Source organism: Anolis carolinensis, chromosome 5, assembly GCF_035594765.1.
Source record: "Anolis carolinensis isolate JA03-04 chromosome 5, rAnoCar3.1.pri, whole genome shotgun sequence".
Lineage (NCBI taxonomy): Eukaryota > Metazoa > Chordata > Lepidosauria > Squamata > Dactyloidae > Anolis > Anolis carolinensis.
In genome coordinates, this window is record NC_085845.1 from 112,053,492 (window position 1) to 112,073,428 (window position 19,937).

General features: G+C 40.4%; 1 long non-coding RNA gene across 1 annotated transcript; it reads right to left on the reverse strand.

The window, feature by feature from the left end:
* Positions 1-201: 201 nt before the first annotated feature.
* Positions 202-19,728, reverse strand: LOC134299408 (uncharacterized). The gene is made up of 3 exons (XR_010006607.1): positions 17,669-19,728; positions 16,560-16,631; positions 202-369 (listed from the first exon to the last, which is right to left on the reverse strand). It is a non-coding gene; the product is annotated as an uncharacterized LOC134299408 (long non-coding RNA).
* Between the last annotated feature and the right edge of the window lie 209 nt (positions 19,729-19,937).

The window sequence follows — 19,937 nt, forward strand, 5'->3', positions numbered from 1 at the left end:
TTTGCTATGTCATTCCATGCTCTTAAAACCATCTATCATTTCCTTCATACTGGAGTAGCGTCCAGTTGTACCTGAACCATTCAAATTTCCCCTAAGTCCTCTAGAAATTACACTTTTTATATACGGATATTCATGTTTAAAACAAGCATTTGATTCTAATTATATGTAGACAGAGTTGATTGCTAAACTTTTTCCCCCAAGTCCTTCAAAACTGATTTTTAATTTGACTAGTTTCCACCCATGATCTATCAGTTTCCGTTTTGATACGTCAGTTTCTTTTCCGACTCGGCTTTCATACTTTGGCTTTGTTCACAACTTGCTAGATAATTCTGACCTGCTCGGGCCCCATCCTCTGACCATCTTCTTCCACTGTAGAGAGAGAGCCAAGTATTTATTAAATCATAAGCTGTCTTCCTTAGCTTGAAAGCACTCAACTACAACACCTGATCCCTCCAATTACAGCCATCTGGACTTGTTGTTGGCTGGCAGGATTGTGTTTTCTCTTATTTTTAATGGTAGCAGGACTACGCCTCTAGTCTTTTCATGCAAGAGATCCCAAAGGTATTTAGTATTCATCAAGGCTTTAGTTGCCATTTAACGGTGGGGCTTATTTTTCCCATCTCTGGAGATGACACTGGAGTTTCCATATTTCTCGGGTAAAATGCCACAGAATCTTTAACTTCCACCTGGATAGTCACCAGAGGCAAATAGAAAGGACCTTGAGTTTAATGTCTCATCTGAGGGAATGTTACAATGTGTAGCCTTCATTATTCATAGCCGAAAAGGCCTTTGTCTTGGTCAAACAGGTTTAATGTGTTTTCTATGCTACATAAATCCAGACTTGATGGTTCATTTATTTGTTGGATTGCTGTTTTTATTCAAACTAAACTAAGCTCTGGGATTTGAGTAATAAGTTTTGTTTTGTCCCTTAGTTGTTTGAGAAAGAGAGGTGACTGTTTTGTTCACTACCTTTATCCACTATCTTATTATCAAAGTTTGGTTACTGATGTTTCAAGAGACTTTATTGGCAGAACTAGCAAGAAAAGGCGATTTTACTTTGCAAATCTTTTTTTCTTCTCCTGTGCTAGGCTACAAAAGGTTGGTGTCAAACTATTGGACTGTGTTACTACCAGGTTTCAAAGTGGAAATGAGGAAATGAAGCTGCTTGAAATACACTGCATCCTACAACAGGGGAAAACAGACTACTGTCAATAATACACATAGAACAAAACATGATAATATACGATAAACAATAGGCCTGTGCGATCAATGGAAAAATGTTTCAGTACTCATTACTAAATTAGGGGGCACACGGAGAATAGTTTCTAAAGTGTTTCTAAAATATCATTAAGGGTCTGTATCATAACTATCATGATATAACGAATTCTTCATTACTTTTCATTAAGTTATTCTGCAAGGGGGGTGGAGTACAATGTCTTTCAGCCAGGCAGGAAAAGCACAGTCAAACCACCAACAAATGCTCATCCAGCCTTTGAAATAATAATAATAATAATAATAATAATAATAACAACAACAACAACAACAACGATAATAGGAAACCTACTAGGCAAACTTTGGAGTTACTGCCTCTCGACTTTGCCTACCTCACAGGTTTGGCTCAACCCTGGTGGTGCAGCAGATTAAACCGCTGAGCTGCTGAACTTGCTGACCGAAAGGTCAGTGGTTCGAATTTGAGGAGCAGGGTGAGCTCCCACTGTTAGCCCCAGCTTCTGCTAACCTAGCAGTTCAAAAACATGCACAGGAAGGCAACAGTGCTCCATGTAGTTATGTCGGTCCCATAACCTTGGAGACGTCTACGTCTTAGGCTTAGAAATGGAGATGAGCACCACCCCTCACAGTCGGACATGACTAGACTTAATGTCAGGGGAAACCTTTACTTTTGCTTATGTATGAGATCCGAAAAATGAATTAAAAATGAAGTTTTGCACATCCCTAATAAACAAATCAGAGCACCAGCATGTTGACATGATTTGAGTGTTGGAGCAGGACACTGCAAATCCCTACTTGGCCATAGAAATTTACATAATCTCCAATATTTTACAGATAAAACCAGAGCACATGTGACAAAGCAACATAAGAACTAAGTTTTGTAGCTATGGGCCACCACAACCTTTCAACAGACCTCCATCTGTCATGTCCCTTATGGTGTGTCTCTTTTTTCCTTCTTGTGAACTACTCCTTCTCATTCCTCCATGTCTAAAATTCTTAGGTATGCTTGATTCTTGGACAACAATTTTACAAAAGAGTGATTTCCATGTTTTGCTCCATATTTCAGCTTCTACAAGGACTAGCCACTTGCTTTTAAAAAAAGAAAGTGTGGAATCCAGGACAAATTGAGATCTAAAATGGCTATGAGTGGCATGCCTAGATTTTGGGTAAGATCTGGTTATCTGTGTGATAGGGAAACCATAACAATATATACTATTCAAATCAATCAATCAATCATCATCACCATCATCATCATCATCATCATCAAGGAATGGGGAAGCCAAATATCAGATAAATACTCTGAACTTTAGGGACTCTTCCACACTGCCTCTTTATCCCAGGATCTGATCCTAGATTATCTGCTTTAAACTGAAATATATGAGTCCCCACTGCCAGATAACCTGGGATAAACAGATAATCTGAGATCAGATCCTGGGATAAGAGGGCAGTGTGGAAGGGCCCTAAGAAAGGTGATTTCTGTTAAGGAACATACCTGGTCCTTTCCATGGTAAGGAATGCTCAAAGAGAAGGGAATTCACAATGCATGGGAATTTCTTAAAAATTGGAGTTTGAAGGCACAACTGTAAATAACTCCAATGAAAAAGAAAAGTGGATGATAATGAAACCATGACTGATGTATAAAGCACGTTCGGATGTGTTGCGATTTGAAAGAGGGAAGGGCTGAGGAATATGAGGAAGAGGAAAAGAAAGAGTAATGAGAAACATCAAGGATGGGGAGAAAGACAGAAAGAAAGAGAAAAAGCACTGAGGCACACATCATGAAGCTGAATAATTTTGTTAATATGCATACCTGCCTGGAATAGAAGTTGGAGAAAGTTTGTGTTGAGTTTTAGAGTGAAGGTGTCAGGTGGACTAGTCACAACTTCAATTTCTTTTGTATACTTTATGTGTTCTTATTTCCCTGGAAACAACTTTACCCATAGTACAAATAATGTAGATTTGAGTTATTTGCCTGCATTCAGTTGCAGGAATTTGGAATATGGAATCCATTACCGCAAGTTGTTACGAGGGCCATTGGCGCAATATGTTTTGAAAAGCATTCGACAAGTTCAGAATCTATAAATCATAGATCTATCTGTGCTGTGACTTAGGATCACTAAATGAAACATTCATTAACTGCCAAGTGAAACTTTAAAGTGGAAGTAATGATACCATCTTATACACTTCTACTAGAAAGTAAAATGCTCTGAATTGAAGGTGGCTTATTTCCAGGGAAGAAGGATTGCAATTTAAGACTATGTACAGTCTGTAGTAACCTTAGATCACGAATCCTCCATATCTGGTAATGGACAGAGACAAACTGCAGAAGTTGGTCTCATATCGAGACTGGGAGTTTCTACGACATTTGTCTGGTTGCTGACAGAAACAGAGATCTGGATTTGATGGTCAATCCATCAAGGCAGTTCTTCTGACGAACGCAAGTCAGAAATGAGGTGCCAATTGTGCAAGAAGAGCGAGATGGATTTCTATTGCTTGAGTATTTCAGCTCCAATCCATATAAAAGGATGCATTATAACTTCAGCAACACTTCTGGATTCGCTAGGAGAAATGTCGGATAGGAGTCAGTGGGCTTTGTAATGCAGTGGGTTACGCTAGGTTTTTGTAATGGCCTCTTCTAGTTTTAAAAAATCTATAAAATTCTTTTACTGAAACCACTAACAGTAGCTTTCAAAATATGTGGATGACATACCAAACGATAAACATTCAGAACACATTACACACATTGTTTAGCTTGTCTGGAAGATATTATATGCTGATAATAAGAGAATATGTAATGAGAGCACCTGAAGGATAGATCATGTCTAATGCGAACTCTTATTTTGTTCCAGTCGGCATGTTTTCAATAGTGCCTAGTAAAATGATGATCTATTTTTGACAGTGCAAATTTTATACTAATTCCAGACTCATATTCCCATCCATGGCAATTCAAAAGGAAAGAAAATGTCAAAGCTGTAGCTATCAAAAGATTGCCCTTAAATTTATGTAGACTTCAATTTATCCTTTCTATCATACATCTTTCTCCAGAAGGCACACTGTCTGCTACCATCATTTCTTTATCTTTCTGGGTATGTTGTGTACAGATTAAAACAGGAGTTCATTATCAAAAGCTGTTCTCTTTTCCATCCTACTTGACATTTATTGCAAAGGCAAAACAAAAATTAAAGTGACAACATACTTTTCAAGGCAGCACTCTTGTCTTGAGATTCCTCGCTAAGGTCTGGACAAAAGGTATCAGGTCCTGAGATGCAGCCCGGCCTTGAGATTTGGGAACCGTAGTTAGTTCACCATCTTTCACCAGTTATAAGACACAAGTAAACTCCAGCTTTATGGAGGTACTATGAGTCAGTTGTAGGGCTGATCAGGGTATTGGGCTGCATCCTGTGATGGATGGGATCACACTCCCTCTGAAGGCACAGGTTCACAGTCCGGGGGTCCTCCTGGACTCAGCAGTGATCCTGGAGGTCCAGGTGTCAGTGGTGGCCGGGTGGGTCTTTGCACAATTAAAGCTTGTGTGCCCGCTGTGAAATACCTTGAAAACACCAATCTGGCCATGGTAGTACATGCCTTAGTCACATCCAGATTAGATTAGGTGGGGCTGCCCCAGAAGAGAATTCGGAAACTTCAACTGGTTCAAAGGTCAGCTACTAGACTGCTTACGGGAGCGGGTTATAGGGAAAGAACTACTCTAATCCTGAAGAAACTACATGAAATGTCTTAGGAACTGCTTAACTGATTTTTCAAATAACCTTAGTAGCCTGCGGTTGGGAATTTTAATGGTATTTAATGATATTTGTTGTAATGTTTTAATTGTTGTATAGGCAGAGTTCAAGTTGGATTATTTTTTTAAATTGATGTTAAATGTTTTTAGTTGATTGTGTATTTTATGTGTTGAGGTATATACATATTGATGTTTTTAAACTTTGTACACCACCCTGAATCCCACCCATGGGAAAAAGTGGGATAGAAAATAATAATAATCATTCACTGCACTCTCGCAGTGATGTTGACCGGCTATATTTGCCTAGAAGATCAGGTGGCAGAGGACTCTTACAAGTAAAACAAGCAGTCAAAGAAGAAGAACATGCCCTGGTAGAATATGTAAAGCAAAGTGAAGAATCTGCTTTGACTGAAGTCAAGAATCAGAAACTCCTCAAAGCACAGCAGACAAAAAACCAGTAGAAGAAAACTGCACTACAAACTAGAGCTGACAGCTGGCACAACAAAACATTGCATGGAAAGTGATTTTGTGATACGAAATCTAGCATATCTATCTTGTTTGCTGTGTCACACAACGTCGTTGTGTCAATAACAACAACAACAACAACAACACTGGGACCTTATGATGTGGAGGTAGATGGTCACTTGGAGCACTTTGTGCAATTTTGACTTTCTTTCTTGTTCTTTCATGATGCCTTCTAATTTGCACATGTAATTTAGCAGGAATCCAAATGTACATATGTGAAAAGCTTGGATCTCCATCATGTACCACAGGTAGTGAATTCTGTCTTTTAAAGGGCAGAAGGAGGCTTATATTTCCTTAAAACCACATAACTAGTGGAAGTAAACTTGTGACAGGAATTATTCAGACTTGTTACTGTTGACAAAAAAGAATATTAGGGAAAGGAAAAGAGGGATAATCCTCTAATAAAAACATTCAATCCGTATCTGGTTTCTACAGAGCACTTTATAACCTTATAATCCTCAGTTTTAATAAAATCAGGAAGCTTTGGGGTATCGGACCAGTGAGTGACAAATGGATGACAGCTCATGGGAGGGGACTCTTTGCATTGGAGAATGTTGTTTTGTTCCTAGCCAAGAGAATAGCTTCAAAAGAGAGCGTTTTTATTCTCCACTGCTATTTTTAGGTGGCATTCTAAGCCAAAGGCCTTAACTTTGGCAGAATCATTAGAACATCCCCTCCTGTGATTTTTTGCTACCGCCTCCCCTCCCCTTCCAGGCTTCCTTCTTACAGTTCAAAGCAGCAGATGTCCACGTTTTTTTTTCTGTGCATCTCTTGGAACAACTCACTTTATCTCACTTTACCTGAATTGCAAACAACCCCCTTTGAAGAAGAAGAAAGAAAAGCCATCCTCCTTTATAGAAACAATAGCATTAACTCCGTTTCCTAAAATTGCAAGCATTCTAATAGGATACTGACCTTCAAATATTAGTCTGTGTCATGGGATTTGCTGTTTGTTGTTTATTTTAATGACAAAAAGTCCAGAGGAGAATGACCAAAATGGTAAAAGGTCTGGAAGCCAAATCCTATGAGGGTGTCTTAAGGAGCTGGGTGTGTTTGGCTTGAACAAGAGAAGGTTTAAGAGGTGACATGTTAGTAAAACTAAAGGTTTTCCTTGACATTAAGTTTGGTCGTGTCCGACTCTGGGGGATGGTGCTCATCTCCATTTCTAAGCCAAAGAGACGGTGTTGTCCATAGGCACCTCCTAGGTCATGTGGCCATCATGACTGCAAGGAGGACCGTTACCTTCCCGCAGAAGCAGTACTTATTGATCCACTCACAATGAAAGTGGCCTCCCTTTTCTGTGCTCCTGCACACACTCTCTAGTTAACCCTATGCTCTCAACACTCCTCTCTAGCTGGCTTTCTCTGTAACACTCCTAGGCTGCGTGAACACTGGAAACCAATACCGAGGCCAATAAACAATCTAATATCTTTATTAATGCAATAAAAGAATAAAACAAAAGTATGCAGAGTATATAGTCAAGCAATTGTCCTTTTAGGAAAGATCAAAAATAAATGAAGTTATATGTCCAGTATTAGAGTCCAAAGTCTACAATCCAGTAACCGAAACACACTCAAACTCTTTAGAAGTTTGAGTGGGGAAAGAGCAAGGATTCACAGGGAGATTCTTGAAGTAAAGTCCAGACAAGGATTCGAGGCTAGGCAAGGTAATTTGTGATGGATCTGAATTGCAGTCCAAACTTGATCAGGAGTGGAAACGCAACTCCCGGTCTACTCATGAGTAAGCGCACCGGAGGGCCGCTTAGAAGCTCGGAAACAAGAGTCGATGTTCTTCTTTGAATAGTCACGTTGACACCCCGATAGGGAAAGCTCAGTGCAGAACTTTTATGGAAGTTCAAGAGCTTCCCCCAACAGGTGTTTAACTCCCCAAATCTTCCCAGAGAACGAAGGTGTTTCAACAAGCCTGCCTCCCCGAAACTTCCCAAGGGAAACGGATTAATTACAATCGTCTCTCTCCGCTAATCTCATGCTTCATCTTAGAAACTGCTTATGGGAGCGATGTGTTTTGAGAAAGGTCTTCCTATCAAACACAACACTTTCCAGGGAACCAGGATCTGTTTCAAGGGCGTCTCTAATTGGCTCTGGCACGAAAATGTCAACAGGGGACATCTGGAATGGAACAGAAACTTGCCGAGGTGGGAAAAAGCCCAAATCCTCTTCAGTTTGATCTATGATGGCTACGGAGTCATGGGCCAAAGGTCCCTGAAACATCACATTCTCCCTCTCCTTTGCCACTAGCTGACTGCCATTCTGATTTTAATTTTAAATATGTATATGTCACAATATATATTTATATGTTGTATATGAGGCCCCTGGAACCACAAGAAATGCACAAAAATCACTTTTAATAACTCATTCTCAGATGAGTTATTAAAATTAACCAATGGTTCCCAACCTTTGTTTCTCCTGGTGTTTGGGACTCCGGCTCCCAAAAGACCAGCTTGGCCATCTGTTAGGAATTCTGGGATCTGAAGTCCAAAACATATGAAAATCAAAAATTCGGAACTACTGCTTTAGACTATTGCAAGTAAGATGCTGTCATATAGTCTACTACAGGCATGGGCAAACTTTGGCCCTCCAGGCATTTGGGACTTCAGCTCTCATAATTCCTGTCAGCCAGTAGGCTGTTAGGAATTGTGGGAGTTGAAGTCCAAAACACCTGGAGGGCTAAAGTTTGCCCATGCCTGGTCTTCTATCTCACAAGGAGACACCTGCACTGCCAACACCGCTAGGTAGGATAATCTGCACAATCACTATTGGACATTGGACATTGGAGTTTTATATATGCCTGTGTCCTGCTCACTTCAAAGGATCAGTCTGAACGCAGATCAGAGATAGCTGCTCTCAAATCCAATCTTTATTGAAGAACACATGACTTTGGAAAAGTCAAGAATGACCCAATGTTTACATACAATCATTTTTATCACCTCTGATGCTACGTAACACCACACGTAAATATCATCATCAATTCCCACCCCCAATATCACATTACTACCATTTTCACACACTAGACCAATTATAATTGTTTATATTTTCAACCCCAAGTTCCCAGGCATATTCTATCTTCTTCTGCCAGGTGCTTCTAGGATTGTTTATGTTATGACTCCCAGTTCAGGGCTTGGTAATTCAGCCCTGTAACTGGGTTCCATGACATGCCTGTCTCCTGAATTTGCAAGAAACTGCTTACAGACTTGGGAAGGACAGATTCCTTAGTAGCTACATAAAGCCAACCATCAGACTATAAAGAAAGCATTGACTAAACTCATCAGCAGCATCCTAGAGGGGAAAAAATCACCAAAGCAGCTTTCAGTGGAACATACATCCTTGTTCCTCCCTGTTGTCTATGTAAAAAGGTAGCAAATTTCCCTTATAATCAGGGCAATTTCTTGGGAAATAAATTCAATTGATTGGGAGCACTTGCTCATGAGTCCAAAGATATTTTCATAGATATCTGTTTAACATATGGCTGAGTCATGGATCGGATTGTGTTGTGGCTAGACAGTTTGGAATGTGCTTTATTAATAAGCATTTCCGAAAAAGATTGAGGGACACTGGATCGTTCATACAGTAATGCTGGAATTTGCATTGTCAAGGCCATTACTAAGATAAGTAAGACCCAGAACTAGGGAGGAGGTATCCTAATCAGATTGGCAATTCAAAGTGGTTTGTCCAGATATCAGCAAACAGCAGCCAGATCCACCTTCCTCTGTTCCTCAAGGTTCAGATAGAATAAGTCACCAAAAAGTAGAAGCTGGTGAACTAAGCCAAGACAAAACAGTCCAAGATCAAGGAAATAAATCAAGATTTCTTTTTGGGGTGATCCAGCAAATTAACAGTAGGTCAAACACACAAAAATATGAGTAGGTCTTGAAGGTCAGGTCACAACAGATCAGTTCTCTGCAAAACGCAACACGGACGCCCTGGGCTCAACTTCTTAGCTTCTCTATGATTCATGAACGTTTCTCATAAAGGCAACGGACATCCTGAACACCTACCTTTCTTAGCATCTTTGTAACACTGTAGACATGTCTAAGATTTTGTCTGGAACTTGCTGGGAGCTTCTTGCTTTGGATTCAACCACTAGAACAGTGATTCTCTCAACCTGTGGGTCCCCAGATGTTTTGGTCTTCAACTCCCAGAAATCCTAACAGCTGGTAAACTGGCTGGGATTTCTGGGAGTTGTAGGCCAAAACACCCCGGGGACCCACAGGTTGAGAACCACTGCACTAGAACTTCCAAATGCTCCAAAGTAGAGTCGCTCGCAGCAAACTTCCACTTGAATCTAAGAGATTTATGGACATCAGCTGCAAACTATGTTTCTAGTCTTGAAGGCACTGCTAAATTCCACCTCTAATTTTTATGCTGGAACAGGTTAATATGGTTATTTATTTGAAGATAGTGTTTGAGTCCATGTTTTGTTCTAGTTGTGAATTGGACATATTCAGGTCAGAAATTAACTAAAGCAAATTTCTTACCCACAACCACTCTAAATAAATAAAATAAATATACTTTTATTTATATTCTGCTCTATCTCCCCAAGGGGATTCAGAGAGGTACATATATGGCAAACATTCAATGCCGTTATACAATAGACAAAGACAGAACAGTACATACACAGAGGCAGGATTCCCTTTTTTTTCTATCTTTGGCATCTGATGGTAGAGTAGATCATGCCCGGTTATAAGCTTCTTTATTATAGTACATCATGCCTGGTCATAAGCAACACAACTGCTGCAATTGCTGAAAGTTTCTCCTCATCTCTATGACCCAACATTAGGCAACTCTCTTTTAATGTGCTCAGTTAATTTGGGGAAAGTGTGATTTTTTTCCAGACATGAAGATTGTGGCAGCAATGACAGGATCTAACTGGAAAAAGCATGCATAGCTTATCTTAATATATATTTTAGAACAATTTCTTTAAAAAATCAGGAAGAGAGGGTTTTCCCCTTGCTATAAATATACCATTTATTTTATGCCAAAAGATTTGTGCCCGTGTATATAATAAAAAGGCATCTGTCTATGAAAGCTGCTGCCACAATAAATTTGCTAGTTTTTATTGAGCTCCTTGTCATTTTTGAATAGTACTTTTCTTGGAAACATCAGAGAGCTAAAAGTAGAGGAATACTGTTCAATGATGCTTCAAAATCAAGAAGAAAAAACAGAATCCTAAGTAGAACCTTATATCCTAAACTCAGGATCTAGTACAGTGAGATCTATATAGCAACAACAACAACACTTTATTTATATCCCGCCCTATCTCCCCTGGGGGACTCAGGGCGATTCACCTATTTACATGTGAACAAGAAAGAAACTATCCAGTTGTTATATAACATTACAAATTTAGCAATATGAGGAATACCACATTGAAAATTGACTTGTGACAAAATACACACAAACATGTTTAAGGGAAGAAAATGTGTTTTTTGTGGAAAAAATCAATTCCTGTACAAAGACCTTGCTCTTTGCATAGAAAATATATTTTCTGTCCCTAAATCTGTATGTGTGTGTGTGTGTGGGGGGGGGGGCGGCACAGGACAACCATGCAAATTTTTCTGGAAGCAAATTTTTTACCAAGTAATACATGAAGCATATATAGTGTTCAAACATTGTGCATAAATCCTCATATTATCCTGGAGAAGGGGGGAATTATGAGAAATATTAATTCTTGCATGTGGCAATGAAATAGGATTTGCACAATTAGCCTTAATTATGCGACAGTAAATAATATATTCCATTTTTGAAGACAGAACAATCTATTTAGAAGGGAGACAGATAAAAATGCAAATTACAGCACAAGAAAGCACAACCTACTCAGAGGAAGGTATCTGCATATTCAATGGAGTTGACCCCTATATAAGTATGTATAGGATTATGAATTCACCGAATTAATAATGCAATGTAAGTAAACTGTTTTGGAGTTTAACAATTTATTCTCTACACAGTGCTAGAAAGAGGACTCTGTGCCATTGCAGACTGAGTATGTTCAAAATGGCTGGGACTACAAGCCTTCTGACTTTCTGGTTAAAAAAAAAAAGAATATTTGTATATTACACAGTGATTTATCCTGGAGCTGGGACCCATGTTTAAACATGAAATTCATTAATGTTCATATATACCCTATACACATAGCCTGAAGATCATTTTGTGCATAAAACAAAGTTTGTGTACACAGAACCATCCAAAAGCAAATATGTCTTTATCTCAAAATTTTGGATTTTTGGAAGCATTTTGAATTTTGGATTTCTGCATTTATCAATTATATTTAATTTCCTGATTCAACATAATAACCACCAGAGTTGGGGGAGGAATTTGTTTCTCGCATTTCCTTAGTTTTTTTCATTTCTTCCGATACTTCAGGAGCATGAAACCTGAACCCCCCACCTGGTACAAAAATGAGCTCGCCACGAAAGCAAGTGGGAGCTTATCTTGGCTCTAAGCCTGCTTTTCAGCACCACAGTTTAATCTTTTTTTATTATTCCCCCAAACAAAAAGTAAACCCTCATTCCCTGAAAACTATCTCCTTCTCCAGGAGGTCATCACTCTTCCTTACCTGGAAGTGGGAAGCCTCCTTAAAAGAGTGTGTGGCTGGCATGTGTGGTGTAGCCCAATAGAGAAAGTGCATGGGCCTGCCAGTGCCTGCAGCTGAACACCTCCTCTAGAGTAAGAAGTTCTTACTCTAGAGGAGGCACTCAGCTGCAGGTACTGGCAGGCCCACACACATTTTGGGCCTACACGCCACACACACACTTTCCTTGGAAAGAGTGTGTGTGTGGCATGCAGGCCCAGAAAGCACATGCGCATCTGCCAGTGTAGTGTAGAAAGAAACAACAGGTAAGAAGAAGCCTCCTTAAAGTGCATGGGAAGGGGAGCCTGAGAAGCCATCCTCCATAATGGGCCGATAAAAAAACGGATCTTTTGGCACATTAGAATAAAAAAAGATATCTGCCCTGCCAATTTCGGGAGGCTCCCAAAAAATGGATCGGGGCCCCCACCAAAAGCCGGAACATGAAATGGGTCAAGGTTTACCCTGAATGCACAACACTAATAACCACTATATCACACTTATTTGCCAACCACCATGCATGTACATACAAATAACAATAATGTAAAAACAACAACCCAGACCTCAGTAATTAGGACTAGAAATATAACTTCTGGAAAATGGCCATACTGCCCGGAAAACACACAACAACACCAACATAACTCCAGCCTATTAATGACTTCACTGCAATGATATACAAAGAAGCTGCATGGGTAAAGCTTTCTTGAATAGAAAGATTTCTTATTATCCACTAAAGATCATCTATGATGTAGCCAGGCAAGCTACTCTAAACAGGAAATTCTAACAAAACAAAATCGCCTTGCATCCAGGGAAGATTTAATTTCAGTAAAACAAAGTGCAAGTTGTGACCCCTTGAGCTAGCTAAGTCAGTGTGACATCAAGGTAATAACTGGACCACTCATAAAATCCAACACATCAGTCCAAATGTCTTTCCAAAGGTTGATTTTGTTATTTAATAGTTAAAATGAGCCAAGAGCAATTTCTTGCGATTAGAAGCTTCACACATTAAATCTCAAAAAAGCACTCCCAACAGGGAAATTTAAATAAACTTTTCAATGGCTGTGAAAGCCACATGAAATCAGAAGATATTACAGTTACTAGAGGCGTCTGGACCCTCTGAAGTTTGAGACTGTAAATAGGGTTTAGGACCCTGTGTTAACCAAGACAACAGAAAATAATTAACACATACTGCTAAACATCATTAGTCTCCCAGGGTTTAAATTATGTTTGCAACATCAACACATTAGAGTGAATACTGTTTAAAAAGGTGGGAAGCCACTTTGTGATGGAAATTTGTTTTCTTTCCCAGAAAAAGAACAATGCTCCTTTCTCACTGTACAAATGCCTCAAAGACACATCTAGTGAATCAGCATTCTGGTATACCTGAAGTCACCATTCAAGATTCTTCAAATAGCAGTACGCACACTTTCTATCTGGGCTCAGTCTGTGTATGCTCATTAGCGGCCTCAAATAATAATAATGATGATGATGATGATGATGATGATGATGATGATGATGATGATGATGATGATGATGATAATAATAATAATAATAATAATAATAATAATAATAATAATAATAATAATATTTTTTATCCTGCCTCCATCTCCCTGCAGGGACTTGGGGCGGCCAACACAGGGCCAAGCTCAAAGAACAAAAAATAAGCAAAATAAATTGCATGTAAACAACATCTTCAAGCAGATAAGAACACATTAAAACCATAGTAATGGAATATAATAGAAAAACAGTAAAATAATAAAATAATAAAATGCAAATACCACCATTTAGAAACAAGGTGAATATAAAAGGAGGGCGGTCTAGACAAAAGTGCAAGGATATGTCTTATAATGCTATTTGTAATACCCAGACTTTTGTTGACAAGTTATTTCAAACATTTATTTATTTATTGTAGTCTTAAACCACTCACTAACTAGAAAACAACAATCTATGAAAAATATAGCAGTAACAACAACAACATATTACAGAGCAAAATATAAAACTAGAAGGTAGAAGCTGACCATGACTGAGTCAACTTAAACATACCCATGGGGGACAGAATGGTTTGCCTTTGAAAATCATATGCAGATGTACATTACTAGGTATGTTTCATAAGCAAAGTTTTAAGTGAGCTGGCTTTACCAGAAGACAGAGTAGGCACTAGACAGATAGGAAGCCACCTTTGAGAGGCACTGAAACATCACTAGAGATGGCAAATTGATAGCTGAGATTTCCCTGTTTCCTTTGGCAACATACAAGAAGTCATTGTTCTGAGCACAAGAAAATGATAGTGGTGTTTGCTTTGTCTTTGTCTGGCAAAGCAAGAAAGGAGTGGAGAAAGGATGTTGAATGTGCTTCTCCTTGATCTGCATATGTTTGTTTGTTTTTTTCGTGTCAGGAGCAACTTGAGAAACTGCAAGTTGCTTCTGGTGTTAGAGAATTGGCCATTTGCAAGGACACTGCGCTCCCCACCTTCCAACAATGTGATGCGGCAGCTAAAAAAGCCAATGGGATTTTGGCCTGCATCAATAGTGTCTAGATCCAGGGAAGTCATGCTACCCCTCTATTCGGCCTTGGTCAGACTCTATGATTCTATGATTCTAGGGGATGCCCAGATGTTTTACCATCATGTGAGAGGCTTCTCTCATGTCCCCATATGGGAAGCTGGAGCTGACAGACAGGAGCTCACCCCACTCCCCGGATTTGAACTGCCAACCTCTCGGTCAGCAGTTCTGCCAGCACAAGGGTTTAACTCATTGCACCACTGGAGGCTCCTACCTCTGAAGATGCCAACCACAGATGCAGGTGAAATGTTAGGAGAGAATGCTGCTGGAACATGGCCATACAGCCCAAAAAACTCACATCAGCTCTGTTATTGTTGTTGTTGTTGTTGTCGTTGTCATAGAGGGTCAGCAACTGGTAGAGCAGAGATATGGGGATTGTTTTCTCTATGACTCAATTTTTCCTCCCTCTGTAGAAAACTCTGGAGCAGAGCAACGTTTGTGCCAAGTCCATCATGGAGCGGATCCTGAGAGCCACAGGGAAGGCCTATCATCCCCATTGTTTCACCTGCATCAACTATCAGCGCAGTTTGGATGGCATACCTTTCACTGTCAACGCTGGCAGCAACATCCACTGAATCGAGGACTTCCATAGATATGGGGCTTTTGGAAGTATCTCTCTTTGTGGCTCAAGGAGGGGGAAATGGAACAAGGATGTTGGATGCAAGGTTATGGAAGCTGTAGTCCAAAAAGTAAGTTCAATTCGGAACAAGTCTACCACCAAGAAACAATTACAGTCATCCCTCCACATTTGTGGGTTGGACTTTTTCAGGTTTGTTTTTTCACAGATTTGATTTTAAAAAATGCTCACTTTAGTATTTTCCAGGTCGTCCAGTACAACTATATGGTCCATTCTCCAAACAATTATGATGTAGGACCTAGATATGGTGTTGTTCAAGGCTTTCATGGCCAGAATCACTGGGTTGCTGTGAGTCCCTCAGGCTGCTTGGTGGAACTAGTGGACACCACAATTAACAACAGCTTTCTTGCCCATAGGACAACAGACATGGATGATCAGCTGCAACTTTAGTAGAGGGCCTTTTTTTCTATAATATCTATGCTGATGAATATTCCCTTTTTACAGAGATTGCTAATCCTTACTATTCCTCCCTAAATTTACATGAGAAAACATCACAGACATAGTTGGGTGGAGATGAAAGGGAAGAAAGACAAATGAAGTTAACAGAAACTGATTGGTATGGCAGGCATCACAAAGATTACTTTGTGAACAGTGCATGCCAGCATCTTTCTAATGAGTAAAGTATGAATCGAAGGGACAGAAACTTCAAAGGAAGCAGTGTGTGATGAGTGTGAGATAACAATGAGTTAATCATTTATGGACTGTTGTGTTTGCATTCCAGTCTTTTGGACCCACTGTTTACAGCTGGCTTTTCTCCAATATAGTGTGCTTGTGCTCGCGTGTCTATGTAATATATGTGACTGTTCGTATTACAGTCAGGAGTGAATAGAAGGTAATGTGACTCTGTGTCTCCATGCCGTGTGCGTGCGTCCCCAATTCTAATCTAATCTGAAATCAATTTTGCATTAGATCAGCAAGGGATTCTGCCTTCCTATTGCTAATAACAGTAGCAACAAAAATGCTCGGTTCACTCCCGAAACTAGGTTTCTAAAATTAGACGTTTGTCTACACCAGCATAAATAATCCAGATACCACTAGAGCAATTTGCCCCCAAGCTACCTTGGATTGACATTGCTAGTTCTGCACTTACAGAATGAAAGTAATCTGAGGTTGTATTAATGACCCACACATGTCCTCTGCCCAAATGCAAATTGGCACCATTTCCTCCTTGGGGCCACCACTGCTGCCACCTCACCCAAGCCCCACTAACTATGGGAGCACTTGTGCTGAGATTGTAAAAAGGTACCCAGCCATTAGGGTTGTGCATTTGTATGAAATTACTTACTGTTTCTGTTTGTTCCATTCGTATGGGCCCATTTCTGTTTCCATCTATCGCTGATGGAAATGGGTGCCTATACTGAAGGGGCAAAGATGTAAAAGATGTTTTAAAAAACTCCTCTTAATCCACAGTCAAAAGCAGGAGGCCCCTTTTCTGTGGAGAGGGCGAGGAAAGACACCAAGAAAGTTGGATCTTCAAACTGCAAAAGAACTATTTATTGTGTGGCCATAGCAATGTGACAAAAACATACATACATGCAATCAAAAGATTTGTCCGAATTTTCAAAATGGTTGCAAGGGTTTTTATCATCTCCACAGAAATTAGCAAGCACATCCTTATTGGCTTACAAAGATCATTTACCCCATTTGTCTAATGTTGGCTACGTCACAAGCATCTTAACCATCATGCAATTCCATTGGTTTTCTATGCTGTAATAACATGTGACTTTTTAGACAATGGTGCTTTCACGTTATTGACCCTGATTTCAGTACCTCCGTATCTTCTTCATGTTACAAGTATAAGCTCGAAATCGTATGGGAACCGGTTCTGACTTGATATATTGTTATTATTTGAAAGTAACTGCTTTTCTCTGGAACAACTCTTTTCCCAAACACCAGCATTTTCTCTCAAGCGCAGGCCTTCCTCAAACATAGGCCGTTTGCAACTTAGGTCAATCAAAACATATGGGACTTATAGTCATTACAAGTATCTTTGAAAAATTTTTTTCTTTTTTTAAACCCACGTCCCTCTCAATACGAATGGGCTTTTCCATCCAAGGTCTGAAAAAAACAATTTTTTTCAGGCCTTGGGTGGCAAAGCACCAGGCCCTGCGAGTCGGGCATAGGAGCCATCAAGCGCTTGATGGCTCGTAGGCCCAGCTTACAGGGCTTACAGTTGAGCACTCAATGGTAGGCCCAGCAGCCAGGGCTTACGAGCATCAAGCACTTGATGTCTCCTAGGCCCAGCTCGCAGGGCCTACAGGCAAGCGCTAAACACTTGATACTCGTAGGCCCTGCGAGCCGGGCCTATGAGCATTGAGCGTTCAGTGCTCAACTGTAGGTCCTGGGAGCTATCAAGAACTCGATGGCTCATAGGCCCTGTGTAGTGAACCTTACCTATTAGGCCTGGAATGGAACCTTGGTAACAGGGAGTGAGGCAGCTTCCATTTTGTTGAGGAAGGCCAGTCAGCCATCTTGAGTGTGGTTAGAAAGGGGGAGGAGCTTAGAGAGAGACTCCTAGGACTGGCCAACCAGAGCAGATGGGAGGAGCCAAGTCTTAGAGTGCAGAAAAAAGAAAGCTCCAGGCAGTTCTGGTTTGAGGTTTGAAGAAGAGAGTTCTGTTTGAGAGTTTGAAGAGAGCAGTTTGGTTTTGGTGTTGGGAGAGTGTGTGTGAGAGAGAGAACTGAAAGCTGTGGAAACTGACAGGCTAAGTCAGGCAGTTTGGATCTCTTGGGGGAGATAACTCAAGGGATTGTTTCTCAATATTGGGCTGGTTAATAGAAGGACTCTAGGTTAGAGTTAATTAACAACCCAGGAGAACTTGTGTCTATTCTCAGCAAATAGAGCGAGGGTTTTTGTGACCAATAGATAGATTGGTTAGTTGGAACTGTTTGAAACTAAGTGAAGTAAATCTGAAACATACAACTAAGTTAAGCTGAAGAATGTCTGTAACCGATTATGCTTATGAACCTCTCTGAAGTAATAATTTACATGCTTTTAAGAAAATAAATTGTTATTCTATTTTCAACTTTCAAGAGCCTCCACGGTGTATATTTTTCATTGAGAAGCCTTAATAAAAGTTCCAGCAATACAACAATAAAATACCACAGAAAAGCCTCATAGTGAACATTCAGTTTGGGAGCCAGGGGTGGGAAACAGTGTGGGCAGTGAATGGGAGAAACTTATCTCAGACACATTTAATAACAAAAATCCTAAAGACATTTTAGGTTGGTGGCAGCTACCAGTTTTAAAAGCAAATCTGTTATAATTAGCCTCTCAGCCTAGCCTCTCCCCGCTTTGCCCATTTTCTGTTATATTGGTGGCAGCGGTGGGATATTTAAAAAGATATTCCCCCTGCCCCATTTGCGTTATACCCTGCGAGCCAGGCCTACGAGACATTGAGCACTCGATGCTCATAGGCACGGCAGGCAGGGCCTACAAGCATCAAGCGCCCGATGCTTGGTTGAAGGGCATGCGAACCACAGCCTAAAGCCAAGCAACGAAAATCAGCAGAGGGAACGGCTACTACCCCCCTCTGCCATTCGTTTCACTGTTTCATTTGTTCCCATGGGGTTGTACCATTCCATGCAATCTGAATGGACAAAATGGTACAAAACCACAAATGAAACAGATGAAACATGATTCGAGCCCAACCCTAGCAGCCATGCAATCAGTGATGGATAGGTAGCTCAATTGCCTCTATGTTACTGATCGCATTGCTGAGTTATGTCTTACAACCTCAGAACAGGCAATGCTCTTGCCACTCGTGCAAGGGGTGCTTGTCTGGGAAGGCAGTAGCAGCGGAAGGCCTGAGGAAATATAAACCTTTAATTGTTTCTTTCCAGTAAACCTTTTACTGTTTTTCTTGTGGAACAACTGGCTAGGCTTCACTAGGTGATGGGTGTCAAGAAGCACTTGCCATCTGTAGATCGCAAGACAGTGGTGTTGGCCCCAAGGAGGATTCTTCCAGCAATGATCAGTGAGAGAGGACAGAAAATGGTAAGGTCCTTGTGTAGGGGAGACCCATGGAAGACCACCGTATTCTTGAGGAGATATGTCTACTGTGTAGAGTTGCTCCATTTATTTCTAAGTCCCTTGAAAGAATAAATTCTCCTTTAAGGGTTGTTTTTCTGTTTTCTAAAAACTTTCAAGGTTGAGAAATAACTGGGATGGGATGGCCTTGGAATGAAGGAGGATACCTTAGTCAGTAAAGTTGGCTGATGTCTGCTCACCTTGGCTTATTTTGAGAATTATGAGAAGGCATTACCATGTTCAATGTTGTCGAAGGCTTTCATGGCCGGGATCACAGGGTTGTTGTATGTTTTCCGGGCTGTATGGCCATGTTCCAGAAGTATTCTCTCCTGACGTTTCACCCACATCTATGGCAGGCATCCCCAGAGGTTGTGAGGTCAGGAGAGAATATTTCTGGAACATGGCCATACAGCCCAGAAAACATACAACAACCCATTACCATGTTAAAACAGATGTGATTGATTATGATATTGTTCTGGGCAACACGTAGCACCTTGGCTTAAAAAAGGTAAAGGTTTCCCCTGACGTTAAGTCCAGTCATGTCTGACTCTGGGGTGTGGTGCTCATCTCCATTTCTAAGCCGAAGAGCCGGCATTGTCCGTAGACACCTCCAAGGTCATGTGGCCAGCATGAC